General features: G+C 41.9%; 1 protein-coding gene across 2 annotated transcripts in view; it reads left to right on the top strand.

The window, feature by feature from the left end:
* KCNIP1 (potassium voltage-gated channel interacting protein 1) overlaps positions 1-15,450 on the top strand; it is a 390,322-nt gene that overhangs the window by 355,261 nt on the left and 19,611 nt on the right. The gene's annotated exons all lie outside the window — the stretch shown is intronic.

Below are 15,450 nucleotides of genomic sequence, written 5' to 3'. Positions count from 1 at the left end.
AAAGCAGAGTTCTGCCCAAAAGCGGAAGCCTCGCTTATCTGCAACGGAGAAGTCCCTTCGGAAGTTCGGCCCCCCTCCTCCTTCTTCCCCCGCCGGGCCAGTTTGAAAGCACAGCATGCTTCGCGCATGTGCAGTACGGAAACAGCTGGCAGCAGCAGCACCAGAGAGCCTATCTGAAAATCGGCTGGGGTGCCCACATCCCGGGACATCCTGAAGAAGCTGGGTTTCTGGTGAAACGCGTTGACATCATGCAGGCGAGCGCCGGATGTCCATAGTCACGCTTTTCCATCTCTTCCACCTTATCTGGTAGACTTATCGGGACAGCGAAGACACAGTGGAGATGTATACATATGCGGTCAGCAGAGTGGATTGGATAGGAAGCAATATGCATTGATGAAGATTGCACAACTATCAGGTTTGATACACCCGCTCGCTGTATGCAAGATCACTTGATCAATTGAGATCTCTTGACTGTCAATTGTGTCAAGAGAGTGCTTGGCTCATAGAATGTAGAGGGGTTTCGGGACTGACAGAGATGGATTTGCCTGTTGTCAGCTGCATGGATACATCAATCTGTCTTTATCTGGGATCTGCTATTTGCTATCTGCACGCTTCCCTGTCTTCTCCTGCAGTTCATATATGAACATTCATGGATTAGGAACATTTACTGTATATCCATTTTAGATCTTTACTATATGACTAGGTATATCCAGATACAAGTGGCATACTATTCCCCATGATGTGATGTATGCACAGTTTTGGGAATACGTTTGTTGAGATAATTTATCCAGTTTGGCTAATATGAAATTATTTTCTCCGTTCCCTAAGTCCGAGTTTTATCCGGGAACTCCACACACTGATGCAGCAGTAGTGACAGACTATTTATTCAGTATTTTGTAGACGCACGTGGTCACATCCATATATTGGTCTGTACCTGCTGTGTCATTCGTGTGTTTGAGCCCCAGATTGATTTTTATGCACTTACCTATTCCCTATAGCAGTGATGGCGAACCTTGGCACCCCAGATGTTTTGGAACTACATTTGCCATGATGCTCAGCTACACCAAAGAGTGCATGAGCCTCATGGGAAATGTAGTTCCAAAACATCTGGAGAGCCAAGGTTCACCATCACTGCCCTATAGCAACTGTTGTTCAGCTATCTGAGATTTTTAGAACCTTTTTTGGTTTTATATGTCGGTTTTATTGATTATTGGTGATGAAGGGATGGTTTCTGTTTTTCATTCTGTACAATAGATTTTGGCGCATAAAAAAATATATATATATTTTTTAATATATATTTGTTGTTTTTGCCACTTTCCTGCTACTATACCCCGGAGGCTCATTGTTATGGTACATTATGCAGTGTCTTTCTATCTGCTTGCTTTTTGTATGAGAATCAATAAAAGGATCTGGGGATACTTGTAGGTGACAGATTTAAGTTGGGTATACATATATCGGAATTTGATTGGTTCAGCAGGAACTGGCCAAATTTTGATCCTTGTGTACTCCTCTCTGTGCAACAGAAGCCAGTCATTAGACCAGCTTTGTCGAAAGGTTTTGCTTGAAAACCATAATTCAATCAGCCACTGCACCGCTGATCAGTGTATTCTGATAGGGGAATGAGGGTGGGTGAGTCCCAAGTCTCAGAATATAATGGTGCAGCAGGAGAGATGCCTGCATCCAAATTTTTTGCCTGGATGTGGGAATCTAATTTTTTTTTTTTTCGTTCAAACCCCTAGTTGAAAAAAAAACTCAGTGTATATCAAGCTTTAGCAATAGCATGCAATGCCAAACTGCCGCTAACAAAAGCTAGCAAAATACTGTCATGCATTAAAAAGGGGATATATTCAAGGCATAAATAATATTTCTACCCCTTTACAAAACACTGGTTCAGCCTCATCCTGAATAGGAGTTGTTAGTGATACAAGGTTTCAGGTGTGAATGGGGAGCAGGTGTGTTAGTGTTATCACTCTCACCCTCACACTGGTCACTGGATGTTCAACGTGGCATCTCATGGCAAAGAACTCTCTGAGGATCTGAAAAAAAGAATTTTTGTTCTATATAAAGATGGCCTAGGCTATAAAACGATTGCCAAGACCCTGAAACTGAGCTGCAGCACGATGGCCAAAACTATACAGCAGTTTAACAGGACAGGTTCCAATCAAAACAGGCCAGGCCTTGGGTTATTTTGAGGGGACAGCAAATTTACACTGGTATACAAGCTGTACACTCACTACTTTACATTGCAACAAAGTGTAATTTCTTAAGTGTTGTCACATGAAAAATTATCCTAAAATATTTACAAAAATGTGAGGGGTGTACTCACTTTTGTGAGATACTGTATATATTCATATATATTCAACCTCAGGTGTGGCGAACAGCACAGCAGTATTTGTTTTAGTGCAAAAGCAATCAGGTCATTCCACTGGCCAAACAAAAAAAATTTTTTATACAAACAAATATAAATCCAGTTCTGAGTTTTAAGTCTCTAGGCTGTATCTTGTCTAAAAAATGGATCAACGGAGCTTCTCGCTTTCTAAGAAGTAATTCACTTGAGGCATTCAACTTGATGTATTGTCCTCCTTGTCGACTCGGCGTGATATTGCTATCAAGCCGGTCGACAAGGGTGTAATAGATACGGATAAATATGAAGCTGAGGTATGGAGGCAATTAGCAGACAAACAAATGTACAAATTATTAGATATAAGTCTTATATTCCGTCTACAATTTAGAATAAATAGAGTAGTTACATCTGCTGTCCGGGAAGGAATAAATGACAATGAGACACATGTTTTTTTATTTTCTAAGTATCCATTTATTACAGTCATATATGTGTTACCTAAGATTCATAAAGATTTAGTTAATCCACCTGGACGACCGATAGTGTTGGGTATGGAATCGGTCACAACACCACTGGCAAAATACCTTCACAAATGCTTAACCCCATTGGTAATCAATACTAAATCCTACATATGGGTGTAACGCTCCTGCGTTTCTTATATGGTGTGGATTTTCAGCTGCAGAAATAGTTCCACGTCAGTTGTCATGTAAGAGATATGCTGAGATACCATTCCCAACCTCAATGACTCATCATGTGTGAAAGGTCTTATTTCAGCCAGTAAATACACACAATTAGCAAGCTGGTTCCTAGAGTGACTTTATATATGTGGTAACACAATGATGAAGGTTTGAGGGATAGGTTGAGTGGAGGTGGTAGGTGATAGACACTTGAAGGTGAGACAGTAGCAGATGGATGCAGGAAGGTTTAACAATGTTGTATGATAGCAGATGATAGAATAGCAGGTGGACATACAAAAGAGATCAACCCAGTGCAGAAAAGTAGCAGTAGTCTCAAGAGCTAGCAATCTAGTTTATGCAGATGTGATAAACAGTCTCTACTATGCAGAGCTAGATAGTGTAAGCTTAGTATAAGTTTATAGAGAATTCCCCTGCGGGGTACTTAGCACTATTAGCGATACAGCCGAAGGGTGGTTCAGGAGAGGCGGATGATCCAGTAGCGGGATACAGGGATCAGCGCAGCGAGGTTCCGTCAGCGAAGTAAGCTTGCAAGCATGGAAGCTTCAAGCAAGGTTAGCATCCAGATAAGGGTGTTTGAACGAACACATGTGAGTGAGAGCCGACGCCTTAAATAGCCATCTAGTCCGGCGCTGAGTGATGACCGCTCCAGTCTTAAAGGTGTATGCGCACCTTTCCAAAAGTAAATGGTAGGGCGCATACACTTGTGGAAAGTGTAATTTAGGGTACCAAAGGTACCGGAACATTACAATACCCCCCTTTAAGGCCTGCTCCTGAAGGCCTCTGGAGCTGGTTTGTCTGGGTATCTCGCATGAAAATTGCGGATTAATCTAGGGGCATGTATGTCAGAGGTGTTTAGCCAGGTGTCGTCTTGGGGCCCATAGTTCTTCCATCTAACCAAGTACTGAAGTCTTCTTCTGTAGATACGAGAATCCAGAATCTCTTTTATCTCGTATTCTTCTCCACCTTCAACTTGTACAGGAGGGGGAGGTGGAATATTAGGCCTTATTCCTTGGTCCGGAACATGGGGTTTTAGTAGCGACACATGGAAAATGGGATGGATTTTTAGGTCCATTGGCAATGTAAGCTGCACTGCAGCTTTTCCAATAAGTTTCTTGATTGGGAAAGGTCCCAAGAACAGAGGTCCAAGCTTTTTGCTAGGGATCTTCAGTCTCAAGTTTTTTGTTGAGAGCCAAACGAGGTCCCCGATAGTATACTGTGGAGAAGGTCTTCTACGAAGATCATAGTACTTCTTTTGTTGACTGTGAGCGTGTGCAATGGTAGTATTTAGTAAACCCAGAGAATCCTTTATTTGGGAAAGATAGTCTGAGGCTACTGGGTTATTTGAAGGAAGGATGCGTGGAGGGAGAATAGAGGGATGGAACCCATAGTTCAAGCAGAACGGACTCTGCTTGGTTGTACTGTGAGTTGCGTTGTTGTAGGCAAATTCTGCCAGGGGGAGAAGATCCAACCAATCATCCTGTTGGTAAGAAGTGTAACAACGTAAATACTGCTCGATGCATTGGTTGACTCTTTCAGTCTGTCCGTTGGTCTGCGGATGGTAAGGAGAAGTGAGCTTCCGCTCAATCCGTAGTATGTGACATAGTTCTTGCCAGAATTTAGAAATAAATTGGGATCCACGGTCAGACAAAAGAGTTTTTGGGATACCATGTAATCTGAAGACATGTTTCATCAGGAGTTCTGCCGTTTGTTTGGACGAAGGTAGTCTGCGAATAGCAATGAAATGTGCCATCTTTGTCAGATGGTCCACTGACACCAAGATGGTATTAAATCCTTTGGAAGGAGGCAATTCTACGATGAAGTCCAATGACAGAACCTCCCATGGAGTTTGGGGTATTGGTAGACTGCATAGTAGGCCGGATGGTCTCGTAGTGTCAATTTTGGACCTGGCACAGACATTGCATGAAGAGACGAATTTTTGTATAGATGTTTTCATGTCAGGCCACCAGAATTGCCGAGAAATCAAATTGAAAGTCTTTGTCATACCCATATGTCCTGCCATAGGCACATCATGCGATAATTCCAAGATCTTGGTGCGTAGGGTAGGTGGTATGTAAAGTTTGTCGTTGTAGTAGAGGAAGCCTTCTGCATCGGTATTTAGTTGTGGTGGGGGTGAATCCAACCTTATACCATGCAGAACCTCTTCCTTCAAGGAACGGACAACTCCAATAATGCGTTTGTGAGGTATTATAGGAACGGAAGGAATTTCAAAGTAATTTTCTTCAGTTAGTCGTGATAGTGCATCCGCCTTTTTGTTCTTATCTGCAGGTGTGTAGGTCACTAGGAAGTTAAACCTTAGAAAGAATAGTGACCATCGTACCTGTCGATGCGAGAGAGTTTTGCTAGTCTGAAGATATTGGAGGTTTTTATGGTCCGTGTATATAATTATTGGTAATTGGGTGCCTTCGAGTAAATGTCGCCAATTCTCCAGAGCCAATTTTATAGCAAGCAGTTTTCTTCTCACCCACGGGGTAATTTATCTCGGGACTGCTCAGGGATTTCGAAAAAAAGGCGACTGGATGAAGTGGTGAAGTGGGGGTAGGTCGTTGGGAGAGTATTGCTACTACTGCCAGGTTTGACGCATCTACCTCCAGAATGTATTGGAGGGATGGGTCTGGATGGCGTAATATGGGAGCGGAAGTAAACCTTGTCTTTAACAAGTGGAAAGCCTTATTTGCTTCTTCTGACCATTTAAATGGTATTTTTATGCTAGTGAGCTGTGTGAGGGGTCTCACAATAGCAGAAAAGTTTTTTATGAACTTCCTGTAGAAATTTGAAAATCCCAGGAATCGCTGTAGCGCCTTGCGTGTAGTTGGTGTAGGCCAATCCTGAATGCAGGATATTTTACTCATGTCCATCTCGATTCCTGTTTTGGATATGATGTAGCCTAGAAAGAGTACCTCATCTTTATGGAACAAGCATTTCTTCAGCTTCACATAAAGATAATGTACAAGCAATCTCGATAATACAAGTCTTACATGTCTTATGTGTTCAGACAGGGTCCGTGAATATATAAGTATATCGTCCAGATATACCACAACACAGACATCTAGTAAGTCTTTAAAAATATCGTTGATAAATCGTTGGAAAACTGCAGGGGCATTGCATAGGCCGAATGGCATCACAAGATACTCGAACAATCCGTATCTAGTTCTGAACGCAGTCTTCCACTCGTGTCCATCACGGATTCGAATGAGATTGTATGCTCCTTTCAGGTCTAATTTTGAAAAATAGGTAGCTCCACGCACCTGCTCAATGAGCTCAGGGATAAGTGGTAGAGGATAGCGATCTTTTATTGTGATAGCATTCAATTTCTTGTAGTCGATGATAGGTCTGAGACTTGAATCTTTATTGCGAACAAAAAAGAGTCCTGCTGCTGTGGAAGAAGTGGAAGGTCTAATAAAACCTTTTTCCAAGTTCTCATCCAAATAGGTTTTGAGATGGGCAAGTTCATCCTGTGAAAGAGGATAAACATGACCGAACGGCAATTTGCTATTTGGGAGTAGATCAATGCTACAATCATAGTCTCGATGAGGAGGTAGTGCTTGAGCATTTTTCTCAAGAAAAACCTCAGAAAGATCCTGATAACATAGTGGTGCAATCTCATCTGTCACCACAGACAGAATCTTCCCGGAAAACGGGAGGTTACACGTTTCCTCGCAATAACAAGAAGGGAAGGTCAAGGACCGTTTCTTCCAATCTATGGTTGGTTGGTGTGTGTGCAACCAGGGAAGTCCCAACACAATGGGAAAGTGGGGTGATGGTATTAAATCGAAGGTAGAAGTCTCCCTATGAGACTCGTTAATAGTGACTAGAAGTGCTTGTGTCTGATCGGTGATCGGACCAGAGGATAACGGAACACCGGTAATAAGACTTACTGAGACAGGTTTGAGTTTAGAAATAATAGGAATTTTATTTAAAGCAGCAAAACATATATCCATATAATTTCCACAAGATCCTGTGTCAATCATGGCCTTAGTAGTAATCCTGTTCTGGTCCCACTGTAATGTCAAAAAAACAGAAATGTAGGGGTTAGTGAATGAAGTTGTCAATCCTCCTAGAGAGACATGTGAACACTCACCCTTCTTTTTGTTGACTAGGGGACAGACGTTTATCTTGTGATCCGGGGATGCACAGTACAAGCAGAGATTTTCATTTCGTCTTTTGGCTTTTTCCATAGTTGATAGCGGTGGGCGTATGGTTCCTATCTCCATAGGAACGGGGTCAACGGCCAGACTCCGAGAGGAAACGGATAATGGCATTCCCATCTTTTCAGCCTTTCTTTCTCGTAGTCTTCTATCTATGGTAATACTGAGTTGTATTAATGCATCCAGGGTTTTTGGCAGATCTGCTCGGGCGAGCTCGTCCTTAACGGCTTCTGATAGGCCAAGCCTAAATTGGGTTTTCAGAGATGCATCATTCCATTCTGAATCAAGGGTCCATCTCTTGAACTCTGCGACAAAGTCTTCCACAGGCCTCCTTCCTTGTTTCAAGGATCTTAACTGAAGATCAGCAGTACTCTGCCTATTGGGGTCATCATATAGGCTAGTGAGCTCTGCCAGGAACAAGGCATAGGAGTTGAGAAGCTGGTCGTTTTTCTCAAAAAGAGAATCTGCCCAGGCTCGAGGATCGCTTGATAGGTAAGAAATAATAGTACAAACCTTAATGTGATCAGTAAGGTAGGTACGAGGTTTTAGCAAAAAAAGTAACTCACATGCGTTTTTAAATTCGCGAAATTTTTTGCGATCGCCTGTAAATACCAAAGGGGGATTTATCTTGGGTTCAGGGGACTGAGCAGAGGTAAGTTGTGTCAGTCTAATTACCTGCTGCGACAGAGCCTGATTGTCTTCTTTTAATTCAGCAAGTGCGTGTATTAACGCAGATACTTGCTGTTTTAATTGTGTCACCTGAGTGGCTATTTCTGCTGAATCCATTTTTTAGGTTCGTTCAATCTGTAACGCTCCTGCGTTTCTTATATGGTGTGGATTTTCAGCTGCAGAAATAGTTCCACGTCAGTTGTCATGTAAGAGATATGCTGAGATACCATTCCCAACCTCAATGACTCATCATGTGTGGAAGGTCTTATTTCAGCCAGTAAATACACACAATTAGCAAGCTGGTTCCTAGAGTGACTTTATATATGTGGTAACACAATGATGAAGGTTTGAGGGATAGGTTGAGTGGAGGTGGTAGGTGATAGACACTTGAAGGTGAGACAGTAGCAGATGGATGCAGGAAGGTTTAACAATGTTGTATGATAGCAGATGATAGAATAGCAGGTGGACATACAAAAGAGATCAACCCAGTGCAGAAAAGTAGCAGTAGTCTCAAGAGCTAGCAATCTAGTTTATGCAGATGTGATAAACAGTCTCTACTATGCAGAGCTAGATAGTGTAAGCTTAGTATAAGTTTATAGAGAATTCCCCTGCGGGGTACTTAGCACTATTAGCGATACAGCCGAAGGGTGGTTCAGGAGAGGCGGATGATCCAGTAGCGGGATACAGGGATCAGCGCAGCGAGGTTCCGTCAGCGAAGTAAGCTTGCAAGCATGGAAGCTTCAAGCAAGGTTAGCATCCAGATAAGGGTGTTTGAACGAACACATGTGAGTGAGAGCCGACGCCTTAAATAGCCATCTAGTCCGGCGCTGAGTGATGACCGCTCCAGTCTTGAAGGTGTATGCGCACCTTTCCAAAAGTAAATGGTAGGGCGCATACACTTGTGGAAAGTGTAATTTAGGGTACCAAAGGTACCGGAACATTACAATGGGATACTAGTGATTTTCGGAATAAATTATAGAAAATTGATTTTGAGACTGGCTATTTAGTTACTTGGGATGTAGCAATTTTATACACAATATCACATAGTTACATAGTTACATAGTTAGTCAGATTGAAAAAAGACACAAGCCCACCTGGCTCAACCAATAAAAATTGAATTGGGCATTGAGGTGTGCCGGTGACTCTTTCTTGATTCTCATGTGTATACTGATATTCAAATATCCTTTCTATTAGAGCTAATCAAGATGGTTTTGGAAGGAAATTTTTTTTATTTTTAAAGAACCTCTCTTTTTACAACTCAGAGGAGTGGCAGTGAGTTCCAATGTCACACCCCCATATGCCAACACAATTATGAACATGATTGAAACATCTTTTGTTTGTAATAATATATTCTTTTTATAGAACTGTAAGGGATGGTTTAGATTTATTGATGACGTGTTTGTGATATGGGATGGCAACATTGGAACCCTATTATTGTTTAATGATTACCTGAATTATCTAATACCAGATTTAAAGTTTAACATTGCATTTAGTCAAACGGAAATTTCATTTTTAGATACTACAATAAAAATCAAAAATGGTCACATTGAGAGTGATCTGTATATTAAATCTACAGATCGCAACCAATTACTGCACTTTGATAGCTTTCATCCAGCCGGGGTTTTTAAATCTATCCTTAAAAGCCTATTAACTTTTGTAAAAAGAATAGTTAATATTCCAGAGGTATTTGAGATATGTTTAAATGAGATGGGGGAAAGACTGACACAGAGGTGTTATCCAACAGAAGTGATCAATAGGGAACAGAATAATCTTGTGACTACTAGATTACCTCTTATTAGGAATAAAAGGATCGCATTTGTGTCTCAATTCCATCCATTTTCATTTCATATACAGAAAATGATTAAAAGACATTGGTCTATTTTGATAGAAAATCATCCAACTATTCCAGAATTTCACACACACCCTTTATCCTCATATAAAAGAGGGCGGACATTATGAGATAGATAGGTGAAGACTGATCAATATAATACACCAAGTCCCATCGTGACATTTCTAGGGCCATTAAATACAGGTTCATAACCATGTTTAAGCTGTATACAATGTAGAAAAGCTTCTCACACCCACATAAAGGATATAGTATCAAAATTAAAAGTCATTACACATGTAAGTCATCATATGTTATTTATAATATTAAGTGCCCTTGTGGCTTACTTTATGTGGGTCAAACGACCCAGAAAATTAGGGGTCGAATTGTCTGACATAAAAATTCTCTCAGGGAAAAGTTGACATTTCTTGCTAGACATTTCTTAGAAAAAGGACACACAGTGTCCCAGTTGAAGTTATGGTCATAGATGGGGTACAGAAAGATAGAAGGGGTGGTAATCATGAATTACTTCTTAGAAAGCGAGAAGCTCAGTGGATCCATTCTTTAGACACACTACAGCCTAGAGGGTTAAACTCAGAACTGGATTTATATTTGTTTGTATAAAAAAGTTTTTGTTTTGTGACCCAGTGGTGTGTAGGATTTTAATATCTGACATTGGAGGGTATTTGTGATAAATTATTTGTGATCGTTATATATGTACCATTGTAAAAAAAAAAAGGTTTCTATTAATAGGTTAATTATTGGATGCCACTGACAATGTGTTGGGGGAAGGACTCGCTAAGTTTAGCCATCTCCTAGCCTTGTGAATAAGGAATTCAAGATGTCTTTGTTGTCTGAATTGCTAATATATGGCTTAATGGATTCCCAATTATTGTTGAATATATATATGTGTGTGTATACCTAACATAATTTAGATGTATTTCTATCTAAAGAAGGGCGTTATCATGTCAGCCCGAAACCGTCACATTTTTTATATGAAATTCCCAAAATAAAAATGTAAAAATCAAATTTTTTTAACATTTTAGGCCAATTTGTTTTCTGCTACATATTTTTGGTAAAAAAAAAAAATCGCAATAAGCGTATTTTGATTTGTTTGCGCAAAAGTTTTTGCATTTACTAACTAAGGGAAAGATTTATGTAATTTTTATTGTTTTTTTTTTTAACTAGTGAAGGCGGCGATCTGCGATTTTTTTGCGGGACTGCGACATTGCGGTGGACAGATCGGAAGGGGTTAACTTTATTAGTGATCAAGGGGTTAAGTGTGTCCATAGGGGCGTGATTCTAACGTTTAAGGGGCATGGCTTGTGATGTAACCACAGAGACATACGATCCTACATAGCAGGATCGTATGATCTCTGCAGTTACAGCAGGGAGAATGACAGGCGGCTTTGTTTACATTAGCCGCCAGCCTTTCTCCCTCTCCAGCGGGAGATTGCGAGTAGCCGGCGGACATCAGAGCCGCCGGTCACTCACGTGGGGATGGCTGTGAACGAGCGGGGACGGGAGCGCGCCTCCGGCGGCGCGCGCTCGCCCCCTACAGGCTCTTGGGCGAGTGACATAGTACTACGTAGGGGCTGACTGCCGTAGTAAATATACTGTAGGCGGTCGGCAAGTGGTAAATATGTATTCTATAGATCTTTTCTAATAAATCTTATGTGCAGCAATCCCTGTGGGCTTTATAAATACAGTATCTCACAAAAGTGTGTACAACCATCACATTTTTGTAAATATTTTATTATCATATTTTCATGTGACAACACTGAAGAAATGACGCTTTGCTACAATGTAAAGTAGTGAGTGTACAGCTTATATAACAGTGTAAATTTGCTGTGCCCTCAAAATAACTCAACACACAGCCATTAATGTCTAAACTGCTGGCAACAAAAGTGAGTACACCCCTAAGTCAAAATGTCCAAATTGGGCCCAATTAGCCATTTTCCCTCCCCGGTGTCATGTGACTCGTTAGTGTTACAAGGTCTCAGGTGTGAATAGGGAGCAGGTGTGTTAAATTTGGTGTTATCGCCCTCACTCTCACATATTGGTCCCTGGAAGTTCAACATGGCACCTCATAGCAAAGAACTCTCTGAGGATCTGAAAAAAAGAATTGTTGCTCTACATAAAGCTGGCCTAGGCTATAAGAAGATTGCCAAGACCCTGAAACTGAGCTGCAGCAAGGAGGCCAAGACCATACAGCAGTTTACCAGGACAGGTTTCACTCAGAACAGGCCTCGCCATGGTCGACCAAAGAAGTTGAGTGCACGTGCTCAGTGTCATATCTAGAGGTTGTCTTAAACCATGTCCTGCGGTCTGATAAGACCAAGATACATTTATTTGGTTCAGATGGTGTCAAGTGTGTGTGGCGGCAACCAGATAAGGAGTACAAAGACAAGTGTGTGGCTGCATGAGTGCTGCTGCCCCTGGGGAGCTAAAGTTCATTGAGGGAACCATTTGAATGCCAACATGTACTGTGACATACAGAAGCAGAGCATCATCCCCTCCCTTCAGAGAATAGGCCGCAGGGCAGTAGTCCACAACCACTGCCTTGCTAAAGAAGCTGAGGGTAAAGGTGATAAACCATATTGAGCATCTGTGGAGCATCCTCAAACGGAAGGTGGAGGAGCGCAAGGTCCCTAACATCCACCAGCTCTGTAGTCGTCATGGAGGAGTGGAAGAAGACTCCAGTGGCAACCTGTGAAGCTCTGGTGAACTTCATGCCCAAGAGGGTTAAGGCAGTGCTGGAAAATAATGGTGGCCACACAAAATATTGACACTTTGGGCCCAGATTTGACATTTTCACTTAGGGGTGTATTTCTTGCTAGTAATAGTGGTGATTAGAGTTGAGCGGACACCTGGATGTCCGTGTTCGGCGGGTTCGGCCAAACTTGAAAAAAAAGTCCGGGTCCGTGTTCCGGACTTTTTTCGAACTTTACCCGGACACCGAACCCCATTGAAGTCAATGGGGACCCAAACTTTCAGGCACTAAAATGGCTCTAAAAAAACAATGGAAAGGGCTAGAGTGCTGCAAATGGCAGCAAAATGTAGTTAAGAGCATGGCAAGTGCTCTTAAAAAAAATTCCCCTTTAAATTTGTAATTTTTTAATAGCAGATTAGAACAGCACCCTGTAGTAAAATATAGCTGAACGCTGCACACAACAGACTGATAAAAATATATTTTTTTCTCACTCCTCCTCCACCTCGTCCTCAGTGGGCTCAAGTGAGGGCAAAAAGATTGTTCACTGCACCACCCCCCACACAGCAAAATCGATGCAGATCGCTAACGGACGATTGTTCTGTCCTGTGTCTCCTAATCTCTCCCTGTCTACTCTCTCCAGCCTGTCCCTAAAATGCTCAAATATCTTTCCCTGCCTACACTCCGACCTGTCCCTGCATTCTTTTCAGCACAATGTTGTTTTACCCTGTCTGTCCCTAATCAGCAGCAGCCAGCACCGTTCTGTGTGCTCTCTCCCTACACTACAGCAGACTGACGCACCGCGCTGTGTCTCTCGAGCTTATAAAGACCTGGGTCACATGCTTCAGCTGGCCAATCACAGCTACTAATACATTAGTAAGCATGGCTGTGATGGCGCACACCAGTTAAACGCTTGTTGATTGGCTGTTGAAAGCCCGCCATTAAAAGCGCGCCATTACATACAAAACAGGAAATAAAATTACCGAACACGGATTTTAAACCCGAACATACAGTAAAGTTTTCGGGTCCGTGTCCGGGTAACAAAAATCCAATTATCTGGTACGGACCCGAATAATACAGTCCGTGTTCGCTCAACACTAATGGTGATCAATGACTTATAGCAGGACTGTGATATTGCTGCAGACAAATCGGACACTAACTGACACTTTTGACACTTTTGACACTTTTTGGGGACCAGTAACACTAATACAGTGATCAGTGTTAAAAATATGCACTGTCACCGTCCCAAAGGCACTGGCTGGGAAGGGGTTAACATCAAGGGGGATAAAGGGTTAAATGTGTGCCTAGCCTGTGTTTTTTCACTGTGTGAGAGGTGCTTTTACTATAGGAAGGCATTGATCCATGGTCCTGCTTTGCAGGAACACAGGATCAATACCTTCCCTACTGACAGAATGTCAACGTACCTTTTTTACATCACCCTTCTGCCTGTGTACTGTAAAATCGGCGGGTGCCGGCGGACGCCGGCGGACATCGAGTCAGCTGTACCCGGAGCTGGGCTCGCGCTCCTGTGTGCCTCCGACCCGGAAGTGTCAGATCACGTGCTAGGTACGAGATCTGGCACAGAGTGGCAGCCCTGCCGCAGTATATCTGCAGTGGGCAGCTGGGAAGTGGTTAAAAAAATGAGTAAAGCTCAAAAACCTTGTAATAGCTTCTATTTCCATACACCCAAATGTATTGGGAACACTGCACAGTCTATTCCAAATCAGAACATGAAGAAAAATGTTTTCAAATGTGTTATTACTTTACAGAAAGTGAAGAAAAAGGTATATTAGGCTTTTCCAAAAAATAGCAGTGCCTACATTTGTTTTTTTTACAAACTCAAACATTTACTGTATAAACTGAAAAATGCTTGAAGATTTCCTGTGAATCTCTGAATTAATATTTAGTTGTAAAACCACTGTTTCTGAGAACTGCTTTATATCTGTGTTGCATGGAGTCGAACATCTGCTACCTGTAAACAGGTATTCCAGCCCAGGACGATTGAACTACATTCCAAAATTCCTCTGCATTTCTTGGTTTATCCTCAGAAACAGCATTTTTGATGTCACCCCACAAGTTTTCTATTGGATTAAGGTGAGGTGATTGCGCTGGCCACTCCATAATGTTAATCTTGTTGGCCTTGAACCAAGATGCTGCTCGCTTAATAGTGGTGTTGTCTTGTTGAAACACCCATAGTTACATAGTTACATAGTTACATAGTAGGCGAGGTTGAATAAAGACAATAGTCCATCCAGTTCAACCTGTGTAGGTGTGTGTGACTGTAATCATCTAACATAGCCCTCAATCTCCTGATCCTTGAGATGTAAGTCTAAGAGTCTTTTGAAAGTCACCATACTACCCGCAGAAACCACCTCTTGTGGTAGACAATTCCACAATCTTGTAGCCCTAACAGTAAAGAACCCCCCACGTTGCCTGAGGTTAAAACGCTTCTCCTCTAATCGCATTGTATGTCCTCGAGTCCTCATGCAATTCCTTCGAATGAACAGCTTTTCTTCTAAGCTGAGATCCCCATTAAGATATTTATAAATTGCTATCATGTCCCCTCTCAGACGTCTTTTCTCCAGGGAAAATAAATCGAGCGATTGCAGCCGCTCTTCATAGGTAAGGTCCTCCAACCCCCTAATCAGTTTAGTTGCCCTTCTCTGGACTTTCTCCAGCTCCAACACATCCCTCCTGAGGACTGGCGACCAGAACTGGACAGAATACTCCAGATGCGGTCGGACCAGAGTTTTATAAAGTGCCCATTTCAAGGGCATTACCTGTTTGGCATAAGGCAACGTGACCTCTTCAAGTATTTTGATGTATTCAAACTAATCCATGACCCCTGGTATGCGATAAATAGGCCCAACACCATAGCAGGAGAAACATCCTCATACAGTGCCATAAAAAAGTAATTAAACCCCTTGAAATTTCATGTTACAACCAAAAACCTAAATGTATTTTATTGTTATTTTATGTAATAGAACAACACAAAGTGGCACATAATTGTGAAGTGGAAGGAAAATGATAAATGGTTTTCA

The sequence above is a fragment of the Pelophylax lessonae genome (assembly GCF_965119305.1).
Source record: "Pelophylax lessonae genome assembly, chromosome: 4".
Classification (NCBI taxonomy): domain Eukaryota; kingdom Metazoa; phylum Chordata; class Amphibia; order Anura; family Ranidae; genus Pelophylax; species Pelophylax lessonae.
Note: the sequence above shows the minus strand (reverse complement) of the source record. Positions and strands in the feature narration are given on the sequence as shown.